This window comes from Aotus nancymaae, unplaced genomic scaffold, assembly GCF_030222135.1.
Source record: "Aotus nancymaae isolate 86718 unplaced genomic scaffold, 86718_ANA_hifiasm-v0.15.2.pri h1tg000036l, whole genome shotgun sequence".
Taxonomy (NCBI): domain Eukaryota; kingdom Metazoa; phylum Chordata; class Mammalia; order Primates; family Aotidae; genus Aotus; species Aotus nancymaae.
In genome coordinates, this window is record NW_026988450.1 from 44,293,633 (window position 1) to 44,312,745 (window position 19,113).

A 19,113-nucleotide genomic window follows, 5' to 3' on the forward strand; every position below is an offset into this window, starting at 1 on the left:
CTCTTTGTAGGTTGTTAAGAACTTGCTTTATGTATCTAGATGCTCCTGTATTGGGTACATAGATATTTAGAATCATTAGCTCTTCTTGTTGTGTTGATCCTTTTATCATTACGTAATGCCCTTTTCTCTTTTGATCTTTGTTGGTTTAAAGTCTGTTTTACGATTATGTAATGCCCTTTTTTGTCTCTTGATCTTTGTTGGTTTAAAGACTATTTTATCAGAGACTAGAATTATAACTCCTGCTTTTTTTTGCTCTCCATTTGCTTGGTAAATCTTCCTCCATCCCTTTATTTTGAGTCTATGTGTATCCTTGCATGTGAGATCGGTTGCCTGGATACAGCACACCAGTGAGGTTTTACTTTTTATCCAATTTGCCAGTCTGTGTCTTTTGATTGGGGCATTTAGCCCATTTACATTTAAGGTTAATATTGTTATGTGTGAATTTGATCCTGCCTTTTTGATGCTAGCTGGTTGTTTTGCCCATTGGTTGGTGCAGTTTCTTCATTGTGTCGATGCTCTTTACCATTTGCTATGTTTTTGGAGTGGCTGGTACTGGTTATTCCTTTCTGTGTTTAGTGCTTCTTTCAGGAGCTCTTGTAAGACAGGCATGGTGGTGATGAAATCTCTGAGCAATTGCTTGTTCGTGAAGGATGTTATTTCTCCTTTGCTTATGAAGCTTAGTTTGCCTGGATATGAAATTCTAGGTTGAAAGTTCTTTTCTTTAAGGATGTTGAATATTGGCCCCCACTCTCTGCCAGCTTATAGGGTTTCTGCTGAGAGGTCTGCTGTGAGTCTCGTCGGCTTCCCTTTGTGGGTAACCCGACCTTTCTCTCTGGCTGCCCTTAGTATTTTTTCCATCATTTCAACCCTGGTGAATCTGACGATTATGTGCCTTGGGGTTGCTCTTCTTGAGGAATATCTTTGTGGTGTTCTCTGTATTTCCTGGACTTGAATATTGGCCTGCATTACTAGGTTGGGGAAGTTCTGCTGGATAATATCCTGAAGAGTGTTTTCCAGCTTGGATTCATTCTCTCTGTCACATTCAGGTACACCTATCAAATGTAGATTAGGTCTTTTCACATAATCCCATATTTCTTGGAGACTTTGTTCATTTCTGTTCACTCTTCTTTCCTAATCTTGCCTTCTCATTTTATTTCATTGAGTTGATCTTCAATCTCTGATATCCTTTCTTCTGCTTGATCGATTTGGCTGTTGAAACTTGTGTATGCTTCATGAAGTTGTATTGTGTTTTTCAGCTCTATCAATTCATTTGTATTCCTCTCTAAGCATTTATTCTCATTAGCATTTTGTCAAACATTTTTCAGCATTCTTAGTTTCTTTGCATTGGGTTAGAACATGTTCTTTTAGCTCAGAGAAGTTTGTTAATACCCACCTTTTGAAGCCTGTTTCTGTGAATTCATCAGACTCATTCTCCATCCAGCCTTGTTCCCTTGCTGGTGAGGAGTTGTGATCCCTTTGAGGAGGAGAGGCATTCTGGTTTTGGGTGTTTTCATCCTTTTTGCACTGGTTTCTTCCCATCTTTGTGGATTTATCTACCTGTGGTCTTTTTAATTGGTGACTTTCAGATGGGGTCTCTGAGTGGACGTCCCTTTTTTTTGATGTTGAAGTTATTTCTTTCTGTTTTTGTACTTTTCCTTCTAATAGTCAGGCCCCTCTGCTATAGGACTGCTGGAGGTCCACTGCAGACCCTGCTTGGCAGGAGATCACCTGCAGTGGCCTCTGCATTTTCGCTGGGAACTGCAATCCAGAGCTGTTCCTATTTGGCCATCTTGTCAACCCCGTCATAATTTTTCTTTTTTAGGTATACAGTTCGATGAACTTTGACAAACTTAAGTCATGCAATTGCCTTCACAATCAAGATACATACATACAGAAAATTTCTATCATCTTAAAAGTTTTCTTCAAGTTCCTTTATAGATAATTCTGTCTCCCTTTCCTAGTCCCTAGAAATCACTGGTATGATTTATTTTCTTCTAGTTTCACTTTTTCTAGAATGTCATATAAATATAGCCATCTATATGACAGCCTTTTGAGTCTGGCTTCTTTTAGTTACCGTAACATTTTGTTTGTAATTGTCTCTTTGAAAAACTTATTCTAATAGGTATACAGTGGTATCTTACTAAATATGCATTTATCTGAATGATATTGCCTAGGTTTTCTTCTAGGGTTTCCGTTCAGGACATAGGCATACACAAGGACTTCATGACTAAAATACCAAAAGCAATGGCAACAAAAGCCAAAATAGACAAATGGGATCTAATTAAACTTAAGAGCTTCTGCACAGCAAAAGAAACACTCATTAGAGTGAACTGGCAACAAACAGAAAGGGAAAAAATTTTTGCAAGCTACCCATCTGACAAAGGGCTAATATCCAGAATCGACAAAGAACTAAAACAAATATACAAGAAAAAACAAAACCCATCAAAAAGTGGGCAATGGATATGAACAGATAGATACTTTGCAGAAGAAGACATTTATGCTGCCAACAAACATATGAAAAAATGCTCATCATCACTGGTCATTAGAGAAATGCAAATCAAAACCACATTGAGATACCATTTCACGCCAGTTAAAATGGTGATCATTAAAAAATCTGCAGATAACAGATTCTGGAAAGGATGTGGAGAAATAGGAACACTTTTACACTGTTGGTGGGAATGTAAATTAGTTCAACCATTGTGGAAGACAGTGTAGCAATTCCTCAAGGACCTAGAAATAGAAATCCCATTTGACCCAGCAATCCCATTACTGGGTATATACCCAAAGGATTATAAATCGTTCTATTATAAAGACACATGCACATGTATATTCATTGCGGCACTGCTTATGATAGCAAAGACTTGGAACCAACCCAAATGCCCATCAGTGATAGACTGGATAAAGAAAATGTGGCACATATACACCATGGAATACTATGCAGCCATAAAAAGGATGAGTTCCTGTCCTTTGCCGGGACATGGGTGAATCTGGAAACCATCATTCTCTGCAAACTGACACAAGAACAGAAAACCAAACACCACATGTTCTCACTCATAAGTGGGTGTTGAACAATGAGAACACATGGACACAGGGAGGGGAGCATCACACACTGGGGTCTGTTAGGGGGTGGGGGGCTTGGGGAGGGCTAGTATGGGCTTGGGGGATTGATAAAGGATAACATTAGGAGAAATACCTAATGTAGGTGATGGGGGCATGAAGGCAGCAAACCACTATGGCATGTGTATACCTATATAACAGTCCTGCAAGAGCTGCACATGTACCCCAGAACTTAAAGTGAAATAAAAAATAAAAATATAAATAAATAAATAAATACATTTCTCTATTGATAATGACATTGAGCAATTTTTTTCATGCACTTATTTATTCCAAGGAGCTTCTCTGATAAAGTGTCATGTTAAAATGTTTTTTTTAAATTAAGTTGGTTTTTTTCTTACTGAGTTTTGAAAAGCCTCATATATTCTGATTTTCAGTTCTTATATGTTTTACAAATATTTTCTCCCAGTTTGTGTCTTGTTTTTCATTTCTTAACTTTGTCTTCCGAAGAGAAGATGTTTTTAATTTTGATGAAATCCAATTTATCAGTTTTTTCTTTTATGGTTTATGTTTTTTATGTCCTATGTAAGAAATTTTTGCCAAAGCAAAAGTCATAATTATTTTTTCTATGTTATCTTCTAGAAGTTTTGTGGTTTTACATTTTACACTGAGGTGTATTATTCTTTTTGAGTTAATTTTTATATACGAGCAGGGTATGGGTTGAGCTTTATATTTTTGCATATGTATATTTAACTGTTCTGGCATTATTTGTTGAAGAGACTGGTTTATCCACTGAAATGGTTTGACACTTCGTGAAAAACTGCTTGGTCATATATGTGATTTTATGTATGGACTCTGTTTTGTTCCATTGATATATGTGTTTATTTTTTCACCAATAATAAAATGTCTTGGCCTTATGGTAAGTCTTGAAATTAGGTTCCATGAGTCTTTCACCTTTATTCTTTTTCAAAAATTATTTTGGCTGTACTAGGTCCTCTGCCTTTTTATATAATTAAAAAAAAATTATTTTAGCCAGTTTGTTGGGTTCTACAGCATTCTGCTGGGATTTTTATTAGGATAAATTTTACCAGCCATAGAAATTTCCTCAGTCCTCTTAAGAAACATTCCTTCAATTATTCCCTTGCGTCTGCCTCTATTTCTTGTTTCCATCATCCCCTATATGCTGAGGTTAACGTGCAGTTGATCCAGAATGACATTAAGGCTCTGAAAGTAGCCTGAAGGTAGTCCTGTGATTGGGACTGCGGTCTCAGGACTCAGGCTGCCTTTAAACCTGGGAGAATTTAGTGTTGGATAGTGACTCTGGAAGTAGCCAGAGGCAAGAACAGGCAGGAGGGAGACCAACTCTGCGCTGTTCCTCTTAGTCTTGGAGAGACTGGAGCTAACTTCCTTAGCTTGTTCTGCACTCCTCAGAGGAAAGGCATGCCTGCAATCTGAGGAACGGTACTAAGGTTCTTTGACTATTTTAAAGTCTTTTCCTCCCCTTTCTTGCTGCTATTTTGCAAATCTCATTCATCCATCATTTACTCTACTTGTCTCTCATTCTATCCCCTTTATCTTTTTCTTCCATTGCTCCTCAAATTCTTCCTCAAATTTCTAAAGCTCATTAAAAAACAATGTTCTCTAAAGATTAGAAATGTAAAGTAAATTTATTTTGGTAGAAGTTTTGAGATAAAAAAATTGGGCATTAAATTAATCAAAGTTACTGGAATGTGCTGATTGTGATGAATGTTGGATAAAATGTTCAGACAACCTAGGAATGTTTTCCCTGGTTTGACTCCAGTGTTAATCCACAACTTCATCTTCAAATAGCAGTGTCTCTGTAGTGCATCTTTCACAACTTAGTGAAGTCACTGAGTTTCAGATTTTCTTTCTTCTTCATGTCTGGCAGCCATGGACTAATTCGCCTGAAAATATGAACATTTGGGGAGAATATCCTTCAGTGACTCAGCAAGGCAACAGATGGCAAAATGTTTAATGTTTATTTCAAATCCATTTCCATATTGATTCACATCCAGGAGTATTTAAAAACATTTTTATTTGGAAAGAGACTGTTGTTCACTGTCAGGCAACAATCTCTGTTTGAAAACATCATCATTTGAATTACAACTTCTTTGACAAGTGTGGGGCAGACACTGCAATTTCAAGGATCATGAATATGGCTTTCTATCCTCCCTACCTAGCACTCTATTTTACTTATGGCTACATTTACAAATTCTGGTTGTTGTCTTTTTACTTTTTTCTTTTTTTTTTTCAGGTGAGACTTAAAGTCAAACCTTTATTCCTAATATTAGAAATATAAAAATAAGGTATTTAATTTGATAAGCTTTGAAAGGTTGTTCTTACTGTAAATGTTCACAGGTTATTTGATATGTTTATATATTCTTCCTTTTAGGGCACATGATCATTATCTGAGTCCTTGGGAGTCAATTTATGAAATCTTGAGTCACACCTGGACCATTATAGAAGCACGGAGGCAGGTAGGACTCTCTGCTGACCCACAATCAATACACACTGACTGTTCACTCGGCTAATAAATGGGCTTTCTATTTAGATCGCTTCAGGAAACAGCAACAAACACTGGGTTTTAATGGCATTCATTTATTCATTAATTCATTTATAAAACTTGCACTGAGCAATTACTACATGTAGGTGTTTATCTGTGGATGAAAAGCAAGGAAAAAAAGACCTACGATCAAAGACTCTGTAGACCACTGGATTCAGTGACTTTGTCTAGAAGATTTATTCCTATTAAAATATTTATTTTGTTAGATAACTGTCCTTTTGTTTTTGTTTGCTACAACTGTCATACTACCGTGGCTTGAAAAGAATTCAGGAAAGCTGGTTTCATGGCTAACTACCAGAGGAAGATTTACCCTGAAGGAAATGAAACTTGTATTTCAGAGCCTCTCTTGCTTGCACAGATCCCTTCTAAGGCTCATGCGGGGATTCTATAAGTGGATTTATATGATCATAGTTTTTGTAAAATTTGCAAGGATAAGATAGTTTAATTGCAGGTGATCAAGATGGTCTCCACTTTGAATTTCCCTCTGTCATTCTGCTCCTCATGTCAGATGGTAATGAAGTGCTATGGATATTTTAGGGATACAGCTAAGTGAAAGTTCAGTTGGGGTTTACTTGGCTTGGTTTTTGCAAGATATATTTACAGCTTGTAGTCTCAAAAACAGTTTTCTAGCTGTCTCATGTAGGAATAACAGAATAAACCTGCTGATCACTGAAATGACTCCCTGAGTGTTTGAACATAAAGATGCAGGATGGGAAGTCATGGTATAGAGCAGTGCCTGGCATGAGAAGCAAGTGGTATGCAGGAGAAACAAAGTTTCAAATGTTGGCAGCCAAAAGTGAGTCTGTGGAAAATTCTTAAAAACGCTAAGTGTGCAAAATTTTAAGAAATAGATTTAATTATCATCAATGCATAAACAGAAGTTCACTCATTTGATGAAATTATCTTCCCTAATATAGCATATGCATATGTAAATGCATCATATGGTCTTTTGTTTCTATTTATAGGAACTGCATTAAACAGAATTTATCAGAATTTTTATATTTGCAGGGCAGAAACTACAGTTGTACTATAAATCGATAATACATTCGTGTTTTATGCATCCTAATGTATTCCATAGCATCTAAGCATGACATTACCATTAGTAGTAATGAACCTGAAATAAACTTTTCTAAGATATCAAGTATATAAATAATTTTTGAGCAGTTATGCTAGAGGAAAACTAAATTTTTTAAAGAAAGTTTCTCCATAGAATATATTACAATATTTTTGTCATATGAAGAGGCTATCAGAAACAATAGCAAAAAAAAAAGTAAGATAGAAAGCATTATACAGATATGTCAGCTACTTAATTAATAAAAATATTATTTTGATTTCCTGGATTTTGTGATTATGGCTTTGTTAGCTTTTTCAGTTTGTAATTTGTTGTAATCTATTTTCTCATTCTACATTAATACTTATATTTCTACCTAATATTATAATAGCAATTTTGCATTATTTCTATTAATGATACTTGATGTGATTTAGCTGTGTCCCTACCCAAATCTCATCCGGAATTGTAACTCCTACAATTCCCATGTGTCATGGGAGGAACCTGGTGGGAAGTAATTGAATCATAGGGCGGGTCTTTCCCATGCTGTTCTCATGATAGTGAATGGGTCTCACAAGATCTGATGGTTTTAAAAATGGGAGTTTCCCTGCGCAAGCTCTCTCTTTGCCTGCTGCCATCCATATAAGATATGACTTGCTCTTCTTTGCTGTCTGCCATGATTTGATTGTGAGGCTTCCCTAGCCACATGGAACTGTAAGTCCATTAAACCATTTTTCCTTTATAAATTACCCAGTCACAGGTGTGTCTTTATTTACAGCGTGAAAATGGACTAATACAATATCTTTCAAAATTTTTAAGCTTTAGGCCTTCCAGAAGCTGGATCTGCTCTCTGTTTGCCCCAGATTTTTATTTTCTTTGTCCAGTTATTTCTCAAGGGAAGAGTAAATCTTTGGGACCACAGCAATTCTATGGAAAGAAATAAAGAAAAGGGATTGGGAAGGGGTGCAGTAAAGGGTGAAGATAGGACAAAAAGAGAAGTTCATGGGTTGAACAGTTGAATGGTTGATGTAAAAGTGATGATGAATTGAGAGAAAAGAAACATGGTAAGAAGAGTGGCAATGGGGATATAGAAGAGTGGGACAGCAAATCTCATTAGCTTAGTAGAAAGAGCACAGAAGTTGGAATCAGGAAGTAATTTCCCTAATCTGTCCAGCTGCAGGTGTGGTCTTGATCAATTAACTTACAGACTATGGGCTTCCAGTTTCTTCCTTTGTAAAATGAAGATGATAGTAATTGCCCTGCTCAGTAGAATTGTTGTCAAGATTGAAGACCAAATACATCACACCTCCAGCCCACAGCATGGCCTCATTGCTGTTCCCACTGTGGTTGATCCAATCAAATTCTGTGGAGGAGGGGAGGAAGGTTCAGCAGAATGCAGAACTTCAGATCTCAAGAAAAGCATGAGAGGCAAATGTGAAGTGAAAATGAAGCCAGGAATTGTTCACTTATGAAGGGAAGTGAAAGGAAGGCTAAAGCAGGAAGGAGACTGATTAGAAAAAGTGAAAGATGATTTGGGATCTGTAAGGTAAAAAGGCAAGACTGAGAAAATGGATTTTTTATAATCTAATGTTTACTCAATGGGACGAGAAGAGAAGAAAAATGATGCCTCTTTGATGGAAGTGGCAGAGGGGCATTGGAGAAGGTTCTCAGGGCTCTCAGGTCAAAACATTTGAAAGTGGTAGTGTTGATAGGTGTGCTTGTTTGGCCAGAAGGGTGATTACCAATGTATCTGCTTCTGTCAGGCTGCTGAATAGCTGGCTCCAGGGCTCTTGGACAACAGGGTGGAGAATATATAGAAAACCCAGAGGCTACTGTCAGATAATGAAGACTCTAAGTTAACATGGGATTTTGCCATTAAGTATTGGGGTGAGCCAAGAAAAATTTCAGTTGTATCTGGTCAATTGTTATTCTTACTGAAGTTGGTGGGGTTGGAGGAAATAATAACAGACTCTAAAATAATGAAAAATAAAGAGAAATTAATCACAGGAAAATAACATGCTTCTTTTAGGGATTAAAAATGTACTCCAGTTAGGTTTTGACTTAAGAATAGTTAAGTTTGAAAGGACAAATTTGAAGTCCATGAATTAGAACCTACATATTTTCATGTTCCATTTACAAAGAGATGGAAGTGGAATTCCTTCAAAATTCATCTTGCTTACAATGCTTAAAATGGCCTCTGAACCCTCTTCTTTGACTAGGCCTTGGCCTTGGCTATGCCTCCATAGGTCAGTGTTAGCAGTGTTAGTAAACTGTGAAGTCAGTTTAGTGAGAATCTCCTCAACCTTAATATCTGATCATCCTTGATACCTGGGTCAAATTCCCCATTTCCCTACTTCCCATATCTGATTACCTAGTCCTGCCTTCAGCAAGAATCCTGTTAGGTCAGTGTAGCAAGAACTTCTACTACCAGTGATGTCATCTTTTAGGAATTTTCTATACACCCTGTCCCCCACACCTCTCCTCACTCCATATCCCCAACCTGCTCCTTAGCTACAAATCTGTACTTGTTGAGCTCTGGTTTTCATGGACAGATGTAAAGTTGTGAATGGAAATTATCATGACCACCTCTGTCTGGGTTGGTAAGCAATCCACCATGTTCAGCATTCGATATACCCTTACCTCAATAATTTTAATAATACTCATACTTGCCTCTTGTATACAATTAAGAATTTCAGAAGGTTTCATATATACTACTTGTCCCCACAGTGACCCTTGTGACATAGGCAGGGCTCGTACAGATGAAGGGACTGAGAGAGTAGAATTTCTCATTTTGCAAGGGTCCTTCAGCTAGTGATAGCAGGACTAGATCGAGGTTTCCAGAATCCTCATTGAGTGCTTTGAGTTACAATTAAAGTGTAAAATGTAAGAGAAATAGAGTATGTGAGAGATCAGAATATACTGTCCCAAAATATGAAGGATTGTCTAGCTGAAGACAATTTAGAAGAAGCAGATACAAGAAGGCTCTCTGCTCTCCCTCTATTTGCCTAAAAGCAGGGCATAGATTTACAAAAAATAACAGTATCTTATATCATTATTATTTGTCAAGTTTAAAAATAAAATAAAACACATAAAAATAAATAGCAAAAATGGATATCCTGCCTCTCTCTATTCCAGAGAGAACAAAGGTTAACCACTGAAATCAGCTTTGGACTCTTATTAGCCTTGCGATGGCATCAGAGGAAACTACATTAACAAGCTTTACTAACTAACCTTATCTGCCAGTTATTTGCCTTTGCCCAAGTTGACACCAGTAGAAGCTCAAAGTCCTCTTCGTCTTGACACCTCTCTAAAAATGTACTCTTTGGTGAAAATGCTATATAAGTTGGAATTCAAAGCCACCTCTCTGAGAACTACTCATTCTCTGGGTGTCTCCCATGTTTACATGAAATATACAGCAAACCACCGTGGCACATGTATTCCTATGTAACAAACCTATATGTTCTACACATGTATCCCAGAACTTAAAAAGAAAAAAAAGAAATATACACATTAAGGAACTTCTGTTTGCTTTTCACTTGTTAATCTGTCTTTTCTATCAGGAGCACATTCTGGCTAAGAACCTATGGGAGTTATTCTTCTCCTACCATTCATCAGAGATGTAGCAAAAAGTGAATTATGATAAAGATGAATTTGTCTACTTTTAAGCAGGGCAATAAAAGAGTTAGGTAGTAAATTGGTATGAACTTGGGCATTAGAATGGATAATTGTTTTATGGATATCTTTGACCAATCTACTTCTTTCACCTACAGAAGGAAGTTTCAATAGATTTAAATTATAATAGAAGATACTTTACATATATTAAGATCAAATCTTGTCTGTAAAGTTGATTATAGGCTCAATGTATGGCATCTTCATCACTCTACATACTAATATAAGTATCCAGTATTCTCAGACACTGGGTAAGATGCTAGAGGGACAATGATGGGAAAGATGCAGTGCCTGCCATCTGAAGCTCTTGGCTAGTTTGTCCGAGAGTGAGGCAGTCATCCATTAGTTACAAAACAGCAAAAAGAGACATGTTATTCCTGTGAGTGGACTGTGCTGATTGAAAACAGTCCTTGGTCTACTTAGCTGTGTATCTATCTATGGCGGGAGGCAGAACCAGCTGTTCTTTTCTTTCCAATTTGTTTCTTTCATTGAATCGCAAATCCCGTTTTCACAATGGCTGCTGTTTCTATTGCTATGGAAATGATGACAATGTATATCACAAATTCAAACATTATGACATGACTGCAGGACTCAAGAGGAGGAAAAGATGAGCCGTCAAGGGGCACAGTTCTCCTCCAATGCCTTTGTTAATGAGCAAGTATGTTAACAAAAAAAACTATGGAAAACATAGGGCAATTGGCTAGGAGAACCGCTTGTATAAATGCAGTTCTTCAACAGATGTGCCTGTGGTGAGTTCAGTAGGTAAATCTTAGCACCTTCCATTAGAGTATTTCTTAAGCTAAAATGCCATCCCCCAAACAACTCAAGAGCTGCAGTCTTCTGTTTTGATGCAAGAGGAGCCTGCTAGGCCTTTCTGTGAGTAAAGTGGGGGATTAGTTACCCTTGTTTCTGGGACATCTCCCTTTCCAGGTGGGAGGTGATGCCTAACATTAGGACCTGCTGATTTGACATAAAAATAAATGCTGTTATCTTGAGAAAGATGTCTTTTTGAGCATTTTCAGATTCCCTCTTCTTGGCATGGGTCTTGGGGGAAAATTGCCCAAGTACCACTGTGGCCTGCTTTGTTTTTACTTGCCCCACTCTGAGAGAGTGTTTCAACCTCATTCCTGGAACTCTCTTTCCCCTGCATTGGCAGAGAAATTGCCCATGTGGCTTAACGTTCTGTCTGAGATAGGGTTTTGGAGGGGTCCTGGAGGTTAGGCTCCAAGGTCAGCAACAGAGTTTTCATAGCAAAGCAACAGTCTCTGGTTTAAGCGGAGTTGGCTGTGTGTGTGTCTTCCCCGCCCTCTGGCCTGGTCTTCGAGGATGTCATGGTGAAAGTAAAGGAAACTTTGTTTAGTCTGCACCACAGGCTTGAATAGGCCATAAAAACTCCCCAGGCTGTGACCAGCCAAACTTGGAACAGCAGACCTCCACTGGTCACTTGTGCACCTTCTTTCTCACTTCATATTTTGTGTGTTTCTCTCTCCACCATGGTGGCCTGTAAACATGCATGTGCACACACACACACACACACACACACACACACACCCCATCTGGAAATTACTGTGCTGATGATGCTGTGTTCTGTAAGGTTCCATGCACACATTGATAAGATAATGGGATACATGCATTGCTTTTACCTTTAGGGAACAGGATTAGATATAGATGTTTAGAATTCTAGAAACAAGGTGAAATATTTGTCTGATAAAATCCCCTTTTCTAAAACCTTCAACCCCCAGCATCAAATGCTAGTGGCTTATACATCTTCATTATGATTTGAAGGACTGTAACACAGGCCTTGTTAGAAACATCTTGATTCCTTATAGTTCCTGGAAAAAATCTCAATACCTGAGCATTGAAAAAAATGTGCTTGAATATAAAGTGGCTGAAAGATTTCTCTGCATGGAAGTCCTTGTGTAACTTAGGCAAACTAGAGCAATTAAATTGTTTTTTAATTGGGAAGAAAAAAGGAGAAAGGCAAAGGGGAGCAAAAGGAGGAGGAAGAGGTGAAGGAATTAAAAAAAAGTTTGTTGCTGAGTTGAGAATTTGACTAGAAAGCCAAGGCCCAGCTTGGAGCAGAGTTTTACGGCTGAGTTATAAACTCTGAAAATAGGGCTTTATAATGGAAATGTTGACAGACTCTCTACTATAACTGGGCTAGCGGATGCCTGCCGTAATGTACTGTGTAATTTATAGGAGTCACCTGTTAAGCCATCTGGGAAAGAAAATTTCCCTTCTTTTAAAATGTTAATAACTTGATTAACCTTTTGAACTTCATCTTTATTGCAAATGGAGCCCATGCAAGCCAGTTGCTGCTAGATGGCCAATTTGTATTTGCAGATAAAATTTAGGATTAAAACAAAATCCATACTCTGTGGTTTTCTTAGTCTCACCCTGTAAGAAAATGAGTTGCTAAGGGAGAAGCTGCACCCTGATGGCTTAGGGGAAGTGCTTGCTTTCTCACACTTACCAGTTAGAGAAGGCATTAGGGCATCTTTGTGTATGAATCCATGTGCACTTTTATCTTGTCTCTTCCATTAGATTTTTAGGCAAGAAACCAGGAGCTGAGATTCCTTCTACCCTCAGGGAAAAAAAAGTTTTGTTCACTCTGGAATCTTGACTCTATAACTATTTAATGAATTGCTAAATGGCTCATATGTATGTTTTTATGACTTCTACACCTGCAGAACTGAAGGTCCCAAATATGAAGTCCCTTGTTGTCTTATATTCCTTCTTCTTTCATTTTTAATATTGCTCTTATTCTATATCTTATAGAATGAGAAGTCTTATAGACTCTCTCTGTTCTTAACATCCACTCCCTAAGAGACCAGCTCCGTAGGCTGAGCTCCACCAACTTGCCTCTCTAATTCTCAGGACCCAGCCATGGGGCTCTGGACTCTTAGGAACAAATCTCCCTGAACAATGTAACTTGCAATGACATGGATGAACTTGGAGAACATATTTTAAGTAAAATCAACCAGGCACAGAAAGACACTTACCACATGATCTCACTCATGTGAAATCTGTAAAAGTTGATCTCATGGAAGTGGGAGTAGAATGGTGGTCACCAAGAGCATTGGCTGGGGGAGGGGGAGATGTTGGTCAAAGGATATACAATTTCAGTCAGAGGGCAGGAATAAGTTTAAGAGATCTGCTGTACAACATGGTGACCATAGGTAATAACTATTATACTATTAATAACAAGAATATATTGTATCATTGAAAAAGGCTAAGAGAGTAGATGTAATGTGTTCTCCTATCGGTCTACCTACTTACCTACTTACCTACCTACCTGCCCACCTGTCTGTCTATCTCTATATATACATATATATACTTTAACATATATTGTACATGATAAATTTTAAAAAGTGTTGCTGAACAAATCTAATAGGGTTAGAATTCCCTCAGACAGCATGGAGCACTTCCATGAATGTTATATTCATTCCTTGTTGTAGGAAGATTTAATAGTTTTGAAAATTAAATTGCTCACCTGGAGTTTTCTGATTTGAGAATGTCATTTCAAAGACACACCAAGACCCTCTTATCTATTTCTTCTTGTTTGATTTTCTAGACTGACTGTTTTACTGCTAATCTGTGTTACAAGTGTTTTGTGTGAGGGACACATCAGTGTCTATAGGACATGGTATTCTCATGTGATTGTCATTGGTTAACACAGGAAATCCTTTTTGCTTTTCTCCCTAACACTAAAGCAGTTATTCCCTCAAGTAAGTCAAATGAAATAATTATCTTAAGAAATGTAATCAGGGAAGAGCCCATCAGGTTAAGAGACAGCCCCGCAGTTTCCTCCAATGCTTCGATCTGAGAGACAATGCTTCCCAAAAGGACATGTTGCCAGGAAGATACTTGTCTGATAGGAGTAAGTATCCTTTTGTACTTTCTGGGTGGTGCATTTCTAATATTTCTTAATTAAGACAATCAACCTTTCTGGTTTGCCAGCAACTCTGTTTTAGTCATGAAAAGTCCTGCATCCCCCAAACTCCCCCGTCAGTCCCAGGCAAACTGTGACAGTTGGACATCCTATTTTTACTGAGCAATTTCCTTTCTTTCTATAATACCCGATTGTATTGCATAAAATAGAAGAGGTAAAACTGCATAAGGCTTAGGATAAGGCACCTGTTTCTGATTGCTAGAGTATTCAAAAATGATGGGGCTTCTTTGAGAGATGGTGAGCTCTCTGACACTGGGAACCTCCCCACAAAAGTAGAATGGCTACCTGCATGGAGGTTGTGGAAGAAGATTGCTATTTTGACAAAAAGCCTTGACTTCATGATCTCCAAGTGTCTTTCTAACTTTGACATTTAAAATTCCAGATGATTCCAAAAGACAGAAACATGACAACTAGAGGTAGCCATCTAGGAATCTTAAATGCTGGTGTCTTTATGTGTCCTGTGTAGGTTTTATATTTTTATGTTAATCTGGTTTTGTATCTTGTCCAGAGTTCTACTATACAGGTTTGTATAGTGCTGTTTTATTTTGCAATACAGTATATACTACTTGGTTCCTAACTACCTCTTCTGTGGTTTTCAAACACTCACCCCTTCATGTGATGGAGCCTGGGCTCTTCAATGGAATATGATGCTCATTGATGCCTTGACCATTTCTCCACTGGAACTGTAGCTCCTGCCTACAGTTTGATGTCATCCACCCATCACATGCTCCGGCACTCATATACATTTCACAGATGTGTCAAGAGAGACCTCAAGATGTTGAAAGAAAAATTTTGCCAAGGCTACAGTGAGTTGTGAGGCACAGCCAAGAATGAAAAAGTCAGAAGTCTGGCTCTGAGTCCTTTTTCTAATGACTAGACACCACTCCCTCACTGAAACACGCTTGATTTTAATGCCTAAAAGAGAACACAGAATGCTGGCTGGCTTACAGAACCAAGAAATACTCTTCCTCCTGCTGGAGTGGTATCGCCTTTCTTGCCACCATCTTGAGGCCGGGGCTTTCAGCCTTCCTCAACATGTAAAGTCTCTTTCTACTCTGTCCTTTCTCTCCATGTCTTTTCCTCCCTAAATTTCTCCTGATTTATCTGTATGTAAGTTTATTCGGATATTAGTTGTTTCAGAGCAACAGAAATTTCCATAGTATATATATATGTTTACAAATAAATAGAATAATACAGGATCTAGATTAGGTAGGAGATTCTTGGGCTTTCATGTTACCTTGATGTTTCTATTGAAATCTTGTGGAAACAAAGTAATTTTATTCTTCATCTGTCTGAGTTGAGCTTGCCCTTCTTGAATTGCCAGAGAAATCTCTCACCTTCACTGAGCCCAGACCTCCCTAACATCAATCCTGTGCTCTTTTCCTCTTCGTTACCCTTTTTCTTCCCATCCCAGATGGTTGGACTCTCTTTGACCTTATTGTAAGCACTTTAACTTATTCACTAAGCATTTCCTGAACAACTAGTACATTGTATGTATCCTGCTGCTTGAGAAAGTAAAATAAGTCATGTCTCTATTGTATCCTTGAAGAACTCACTTTATATCTGGTGGTAGTCAAAGAGGGAGATATAGAAAAATCTCCCCAAAGAACTGATGATAATATAATTGGATAAATGTTTAAAGCTCTAAATGGAAAGGCATTTAGAATTTTCTGTGACAGATGAAAGGTGGCCATTGTTTGTTCCTTAACATGATCTGCTGGTTACTTAGCATGTTTTCCCTGGATGATATGACCTTAATTATGAAGGAGATGAGCACCTTCAAGCTTGTATCTGCCCATGGATAAACCAGATCAATTGAAAGACCTGCCCTGGACTTCATCAGTCTTGGCTTTCTCTAGACTTGATTTCTGACCTTTGCTTTGGTATGATGCCACGAGCTCATATTTGAGATATCACTGAAACATCCCTATGAAATTTGTCATTGTTTGTATTGTAAGAAGGTATTTAAAAGTTACTTTATACAGTGTTTTCTCTCTAGGGAGCCTAGGGAAAAATTTTTTCCCAGGCACAGGATAGGGAATAGTTCCATATTTTTGGCAAACTGATTTCAGTTTAGATTATGGAGATTGTGATGCTTTTAACATTATGATTGTTGGCCTTTTTGACCTGGATCTTCATAGTCATTTAGTTCAATCAGTCCCATTTGATACTTGTGTATCCCCTCAACTAGATGTATGATCTAGTTAAAAAAACTTTTTAGACTGTAGCCCATACTAAAAATTCATTTTGTATTGTAACCTAGTAAGCACACACATACACATGCACACACACACACATAAATTAAAAAGAAAGTTCATGACACAATATTGATATATATTGTAATGCTCTGTGATACTTTTTTCTATTTAATTTCATTCCATTCTCATTTTTAAAAATAATGGATACAATCCACTAAATTCACTTGATAACCCGTTAGTGAGTTGTCAGCCATAGTTTGAGAAACACTGATCGAATCCTTCTCTTGAACACTTCCAGCTACAGACACTGCAATACTTCCCAGGGAAGCCTATCTTATCATTGGAAAATTGGAGCTTCTCTTTCAACTGAGCTTAAACTTACCTCAATAGATCCTACCCAGTGTCCTCCTAGTTCTTTCAGTTTCATGCAGAAAAGTTCAGTCCTTATCTCTGACTGTCCTTCCAGTATTTGAAGAAAATGTATCCCCCTAAAAATTCCTCACCCACTTACATGTACTTGTGGGCAGACATCAATAGCTGAAACAAAGTGTGACGCCAGAACAATTAGAAATGTTCCCTGAAGCATTTGAGTAATTTGAAGGCGAGTGTTGCTTTTTAAAATGTGCTCATTTTAACTGAACAATTGCCCCAATTCCCTACTTTGCTTCAGCTGTAGGAAACCTGGCCGAACTCCTGCTACATATTGATTTTGCTCAAAGGTGGCAAGTGACAACACAGCCATTACATAAATGACATGAGAAAACAGGCTCCTTCCCCTATGGTATTTAGCACAGTCCACAGATGGCAACGACATAATTCAGCCCAAAGAAGAAACAAGTGAAATCATTCACTCACTTTCATTGGGTAGAGGTAGTGTGGCTCCCTGACACTCCTAGAAGAGGAAAAAAAAAAAAAAAATCCTTCCTGAAACTGCCATGCACGGGTAATTTCATTACCACAGAGTTCCAGTCACCTCTTGTTTTCTTAAACTTGTATTATTGAAAGATTAGTCTTCTGTTTATGGTTACATTGCCAAGTATCCAAAGCCGAACTCTCTCCTTCATTCGGAGTTAATCGAACTGAAATGGACATGGTATTGTGAAGGCCCATGGCCCTGTGAGATCAGAAGAATTACTCAGTCTGCACCACTTAGGACAGAAGGGTTTTTTTTGAAAGCAGTTAGGATAAATTGACAAAGATTGCTTACTTCAGAATACAGAGGTTAAAGTGTAGTTCAGAAAGACTTTATTATAATGACATGCTGTAATGGGAAAGATTGAATTTTGTATGGCTGGGTAGCAGGGCTTACCTAAGTGATGGCTAAACCCAATGTTGAGAGGTGATCAAGGATATTTACTTTCTCCTTGATCTCTTACACAAAACCAAAGAGTAAATCTGTGTCCTTGAAGGGAATCGTGGAGAAAATGACTTTCTTAGAGGAGAAGATGCTGCTATTTGAACATAAAAGGAATTTTCAACTGGGTAAAACTCTCAAACATGGAAGGCAAAACCACATGGTGACTTAGGAATATGATTGTTTATAAGGAATTCAAAGGAATGTCTACCAAAAAACTACAACTAAGTTTAGCAAGGTTATAGGATACAAAATAAACTTGCAAAAATCAAGTATATTTTAATATAGTACTAATTAACAAGTATATACTGAAAGTATAATACCTTTTGCAATTGCTAAATACTTACATGTAAATCTAACAAAACATGAACAAGACTTACAGTCTGCAAACTATAAAACTCTGATGAAAACAATCAAACATTGTCTAAAAAGTGGAGAGAGAGTCCTTGTTCATGGATTGGAATACCTTCCATAGCAAAATGTCAGTTCTCCCCAAATCGACATGCAGTTTTAATGCATTTCAAAATTCCAGCAAGATTTTTTTTTGTAGATGTAGAAAAAATTTTCTCAAATTTATATGGAAAGTCAAAGGGACTAGGATAGCTAAAACAATTTTGAAAAGAAGAATATAGTGGGAGGAGTCAGTCTACCCAATTTCAAGGTTTATTGTATGGTTACAACAATCAAGACTGTGTGGTATTAGCAGAAGCTAGATCATAGATCCAGTGATAGATAGAATAGAATAGAAAACCCAGAAATAGACCCACATAAATATTTCCAACTAACTCTTCACAAAGGTGCAAAAACAATTCAATGATGAAAAGATGGCCTTGTCAACAAGTGGTGCTGGAGCAAGTAGACATCCACAGGCAAAAAACAAAATGTAACAAAACAACAACAAAAAACCCAGAATCTCAACCTGTCTCACACCTTATACAGAAATTAACTCAAATGGACTTAAATGTAAAATATGAGCCTATAAAACTTTTAGAAAAAATAAAGGAGAAAATCTACAAGAACTAGAGGTAGTTGAAAGGTTCTTGGACTCAACACCAAAAACACAATTCATGAAAGATAAAATGGTTAAATGGCACTTTATCAAAATTAAAAATTTATGCTCTGTGAAAAACTCTGATAAAAAGACAACCTAAAAATTGGCTGAAAATATTTGCAAACTACCTTTCTGACAAAGAACTAGTATCTAGAATATATTTTTAAAAATCTAAAAAAGTAACGGTAAGGACAAAACAAAAC

General features: G+C 37.5%; 1 protein-coding gene across 4 annotated transcripts in view; it reads left to right on the top strand.

The window, feature by feature from the left end:
- Positions 1-19,113, top strand: part of PLEKHF2 (pleckstrin homology and FYVE domain containing 2) — a 720,359-nt gene that overhangs the window by 363,917 nt on the left and 337,329 nt on the right. For all 4 annotated transcript variants that reach the window (XM_064384418.1, XM_064384421.1, XM_064384419.1 and 1 more), the window contains one exon: positions 5,468-5,552. The gene's annotated coding sequence lies outside the window, so the exon portion shown is untranslated. The remainder of the gene's footprint in view (positions 1-5,467; positions 5,553-19,113) is intronic.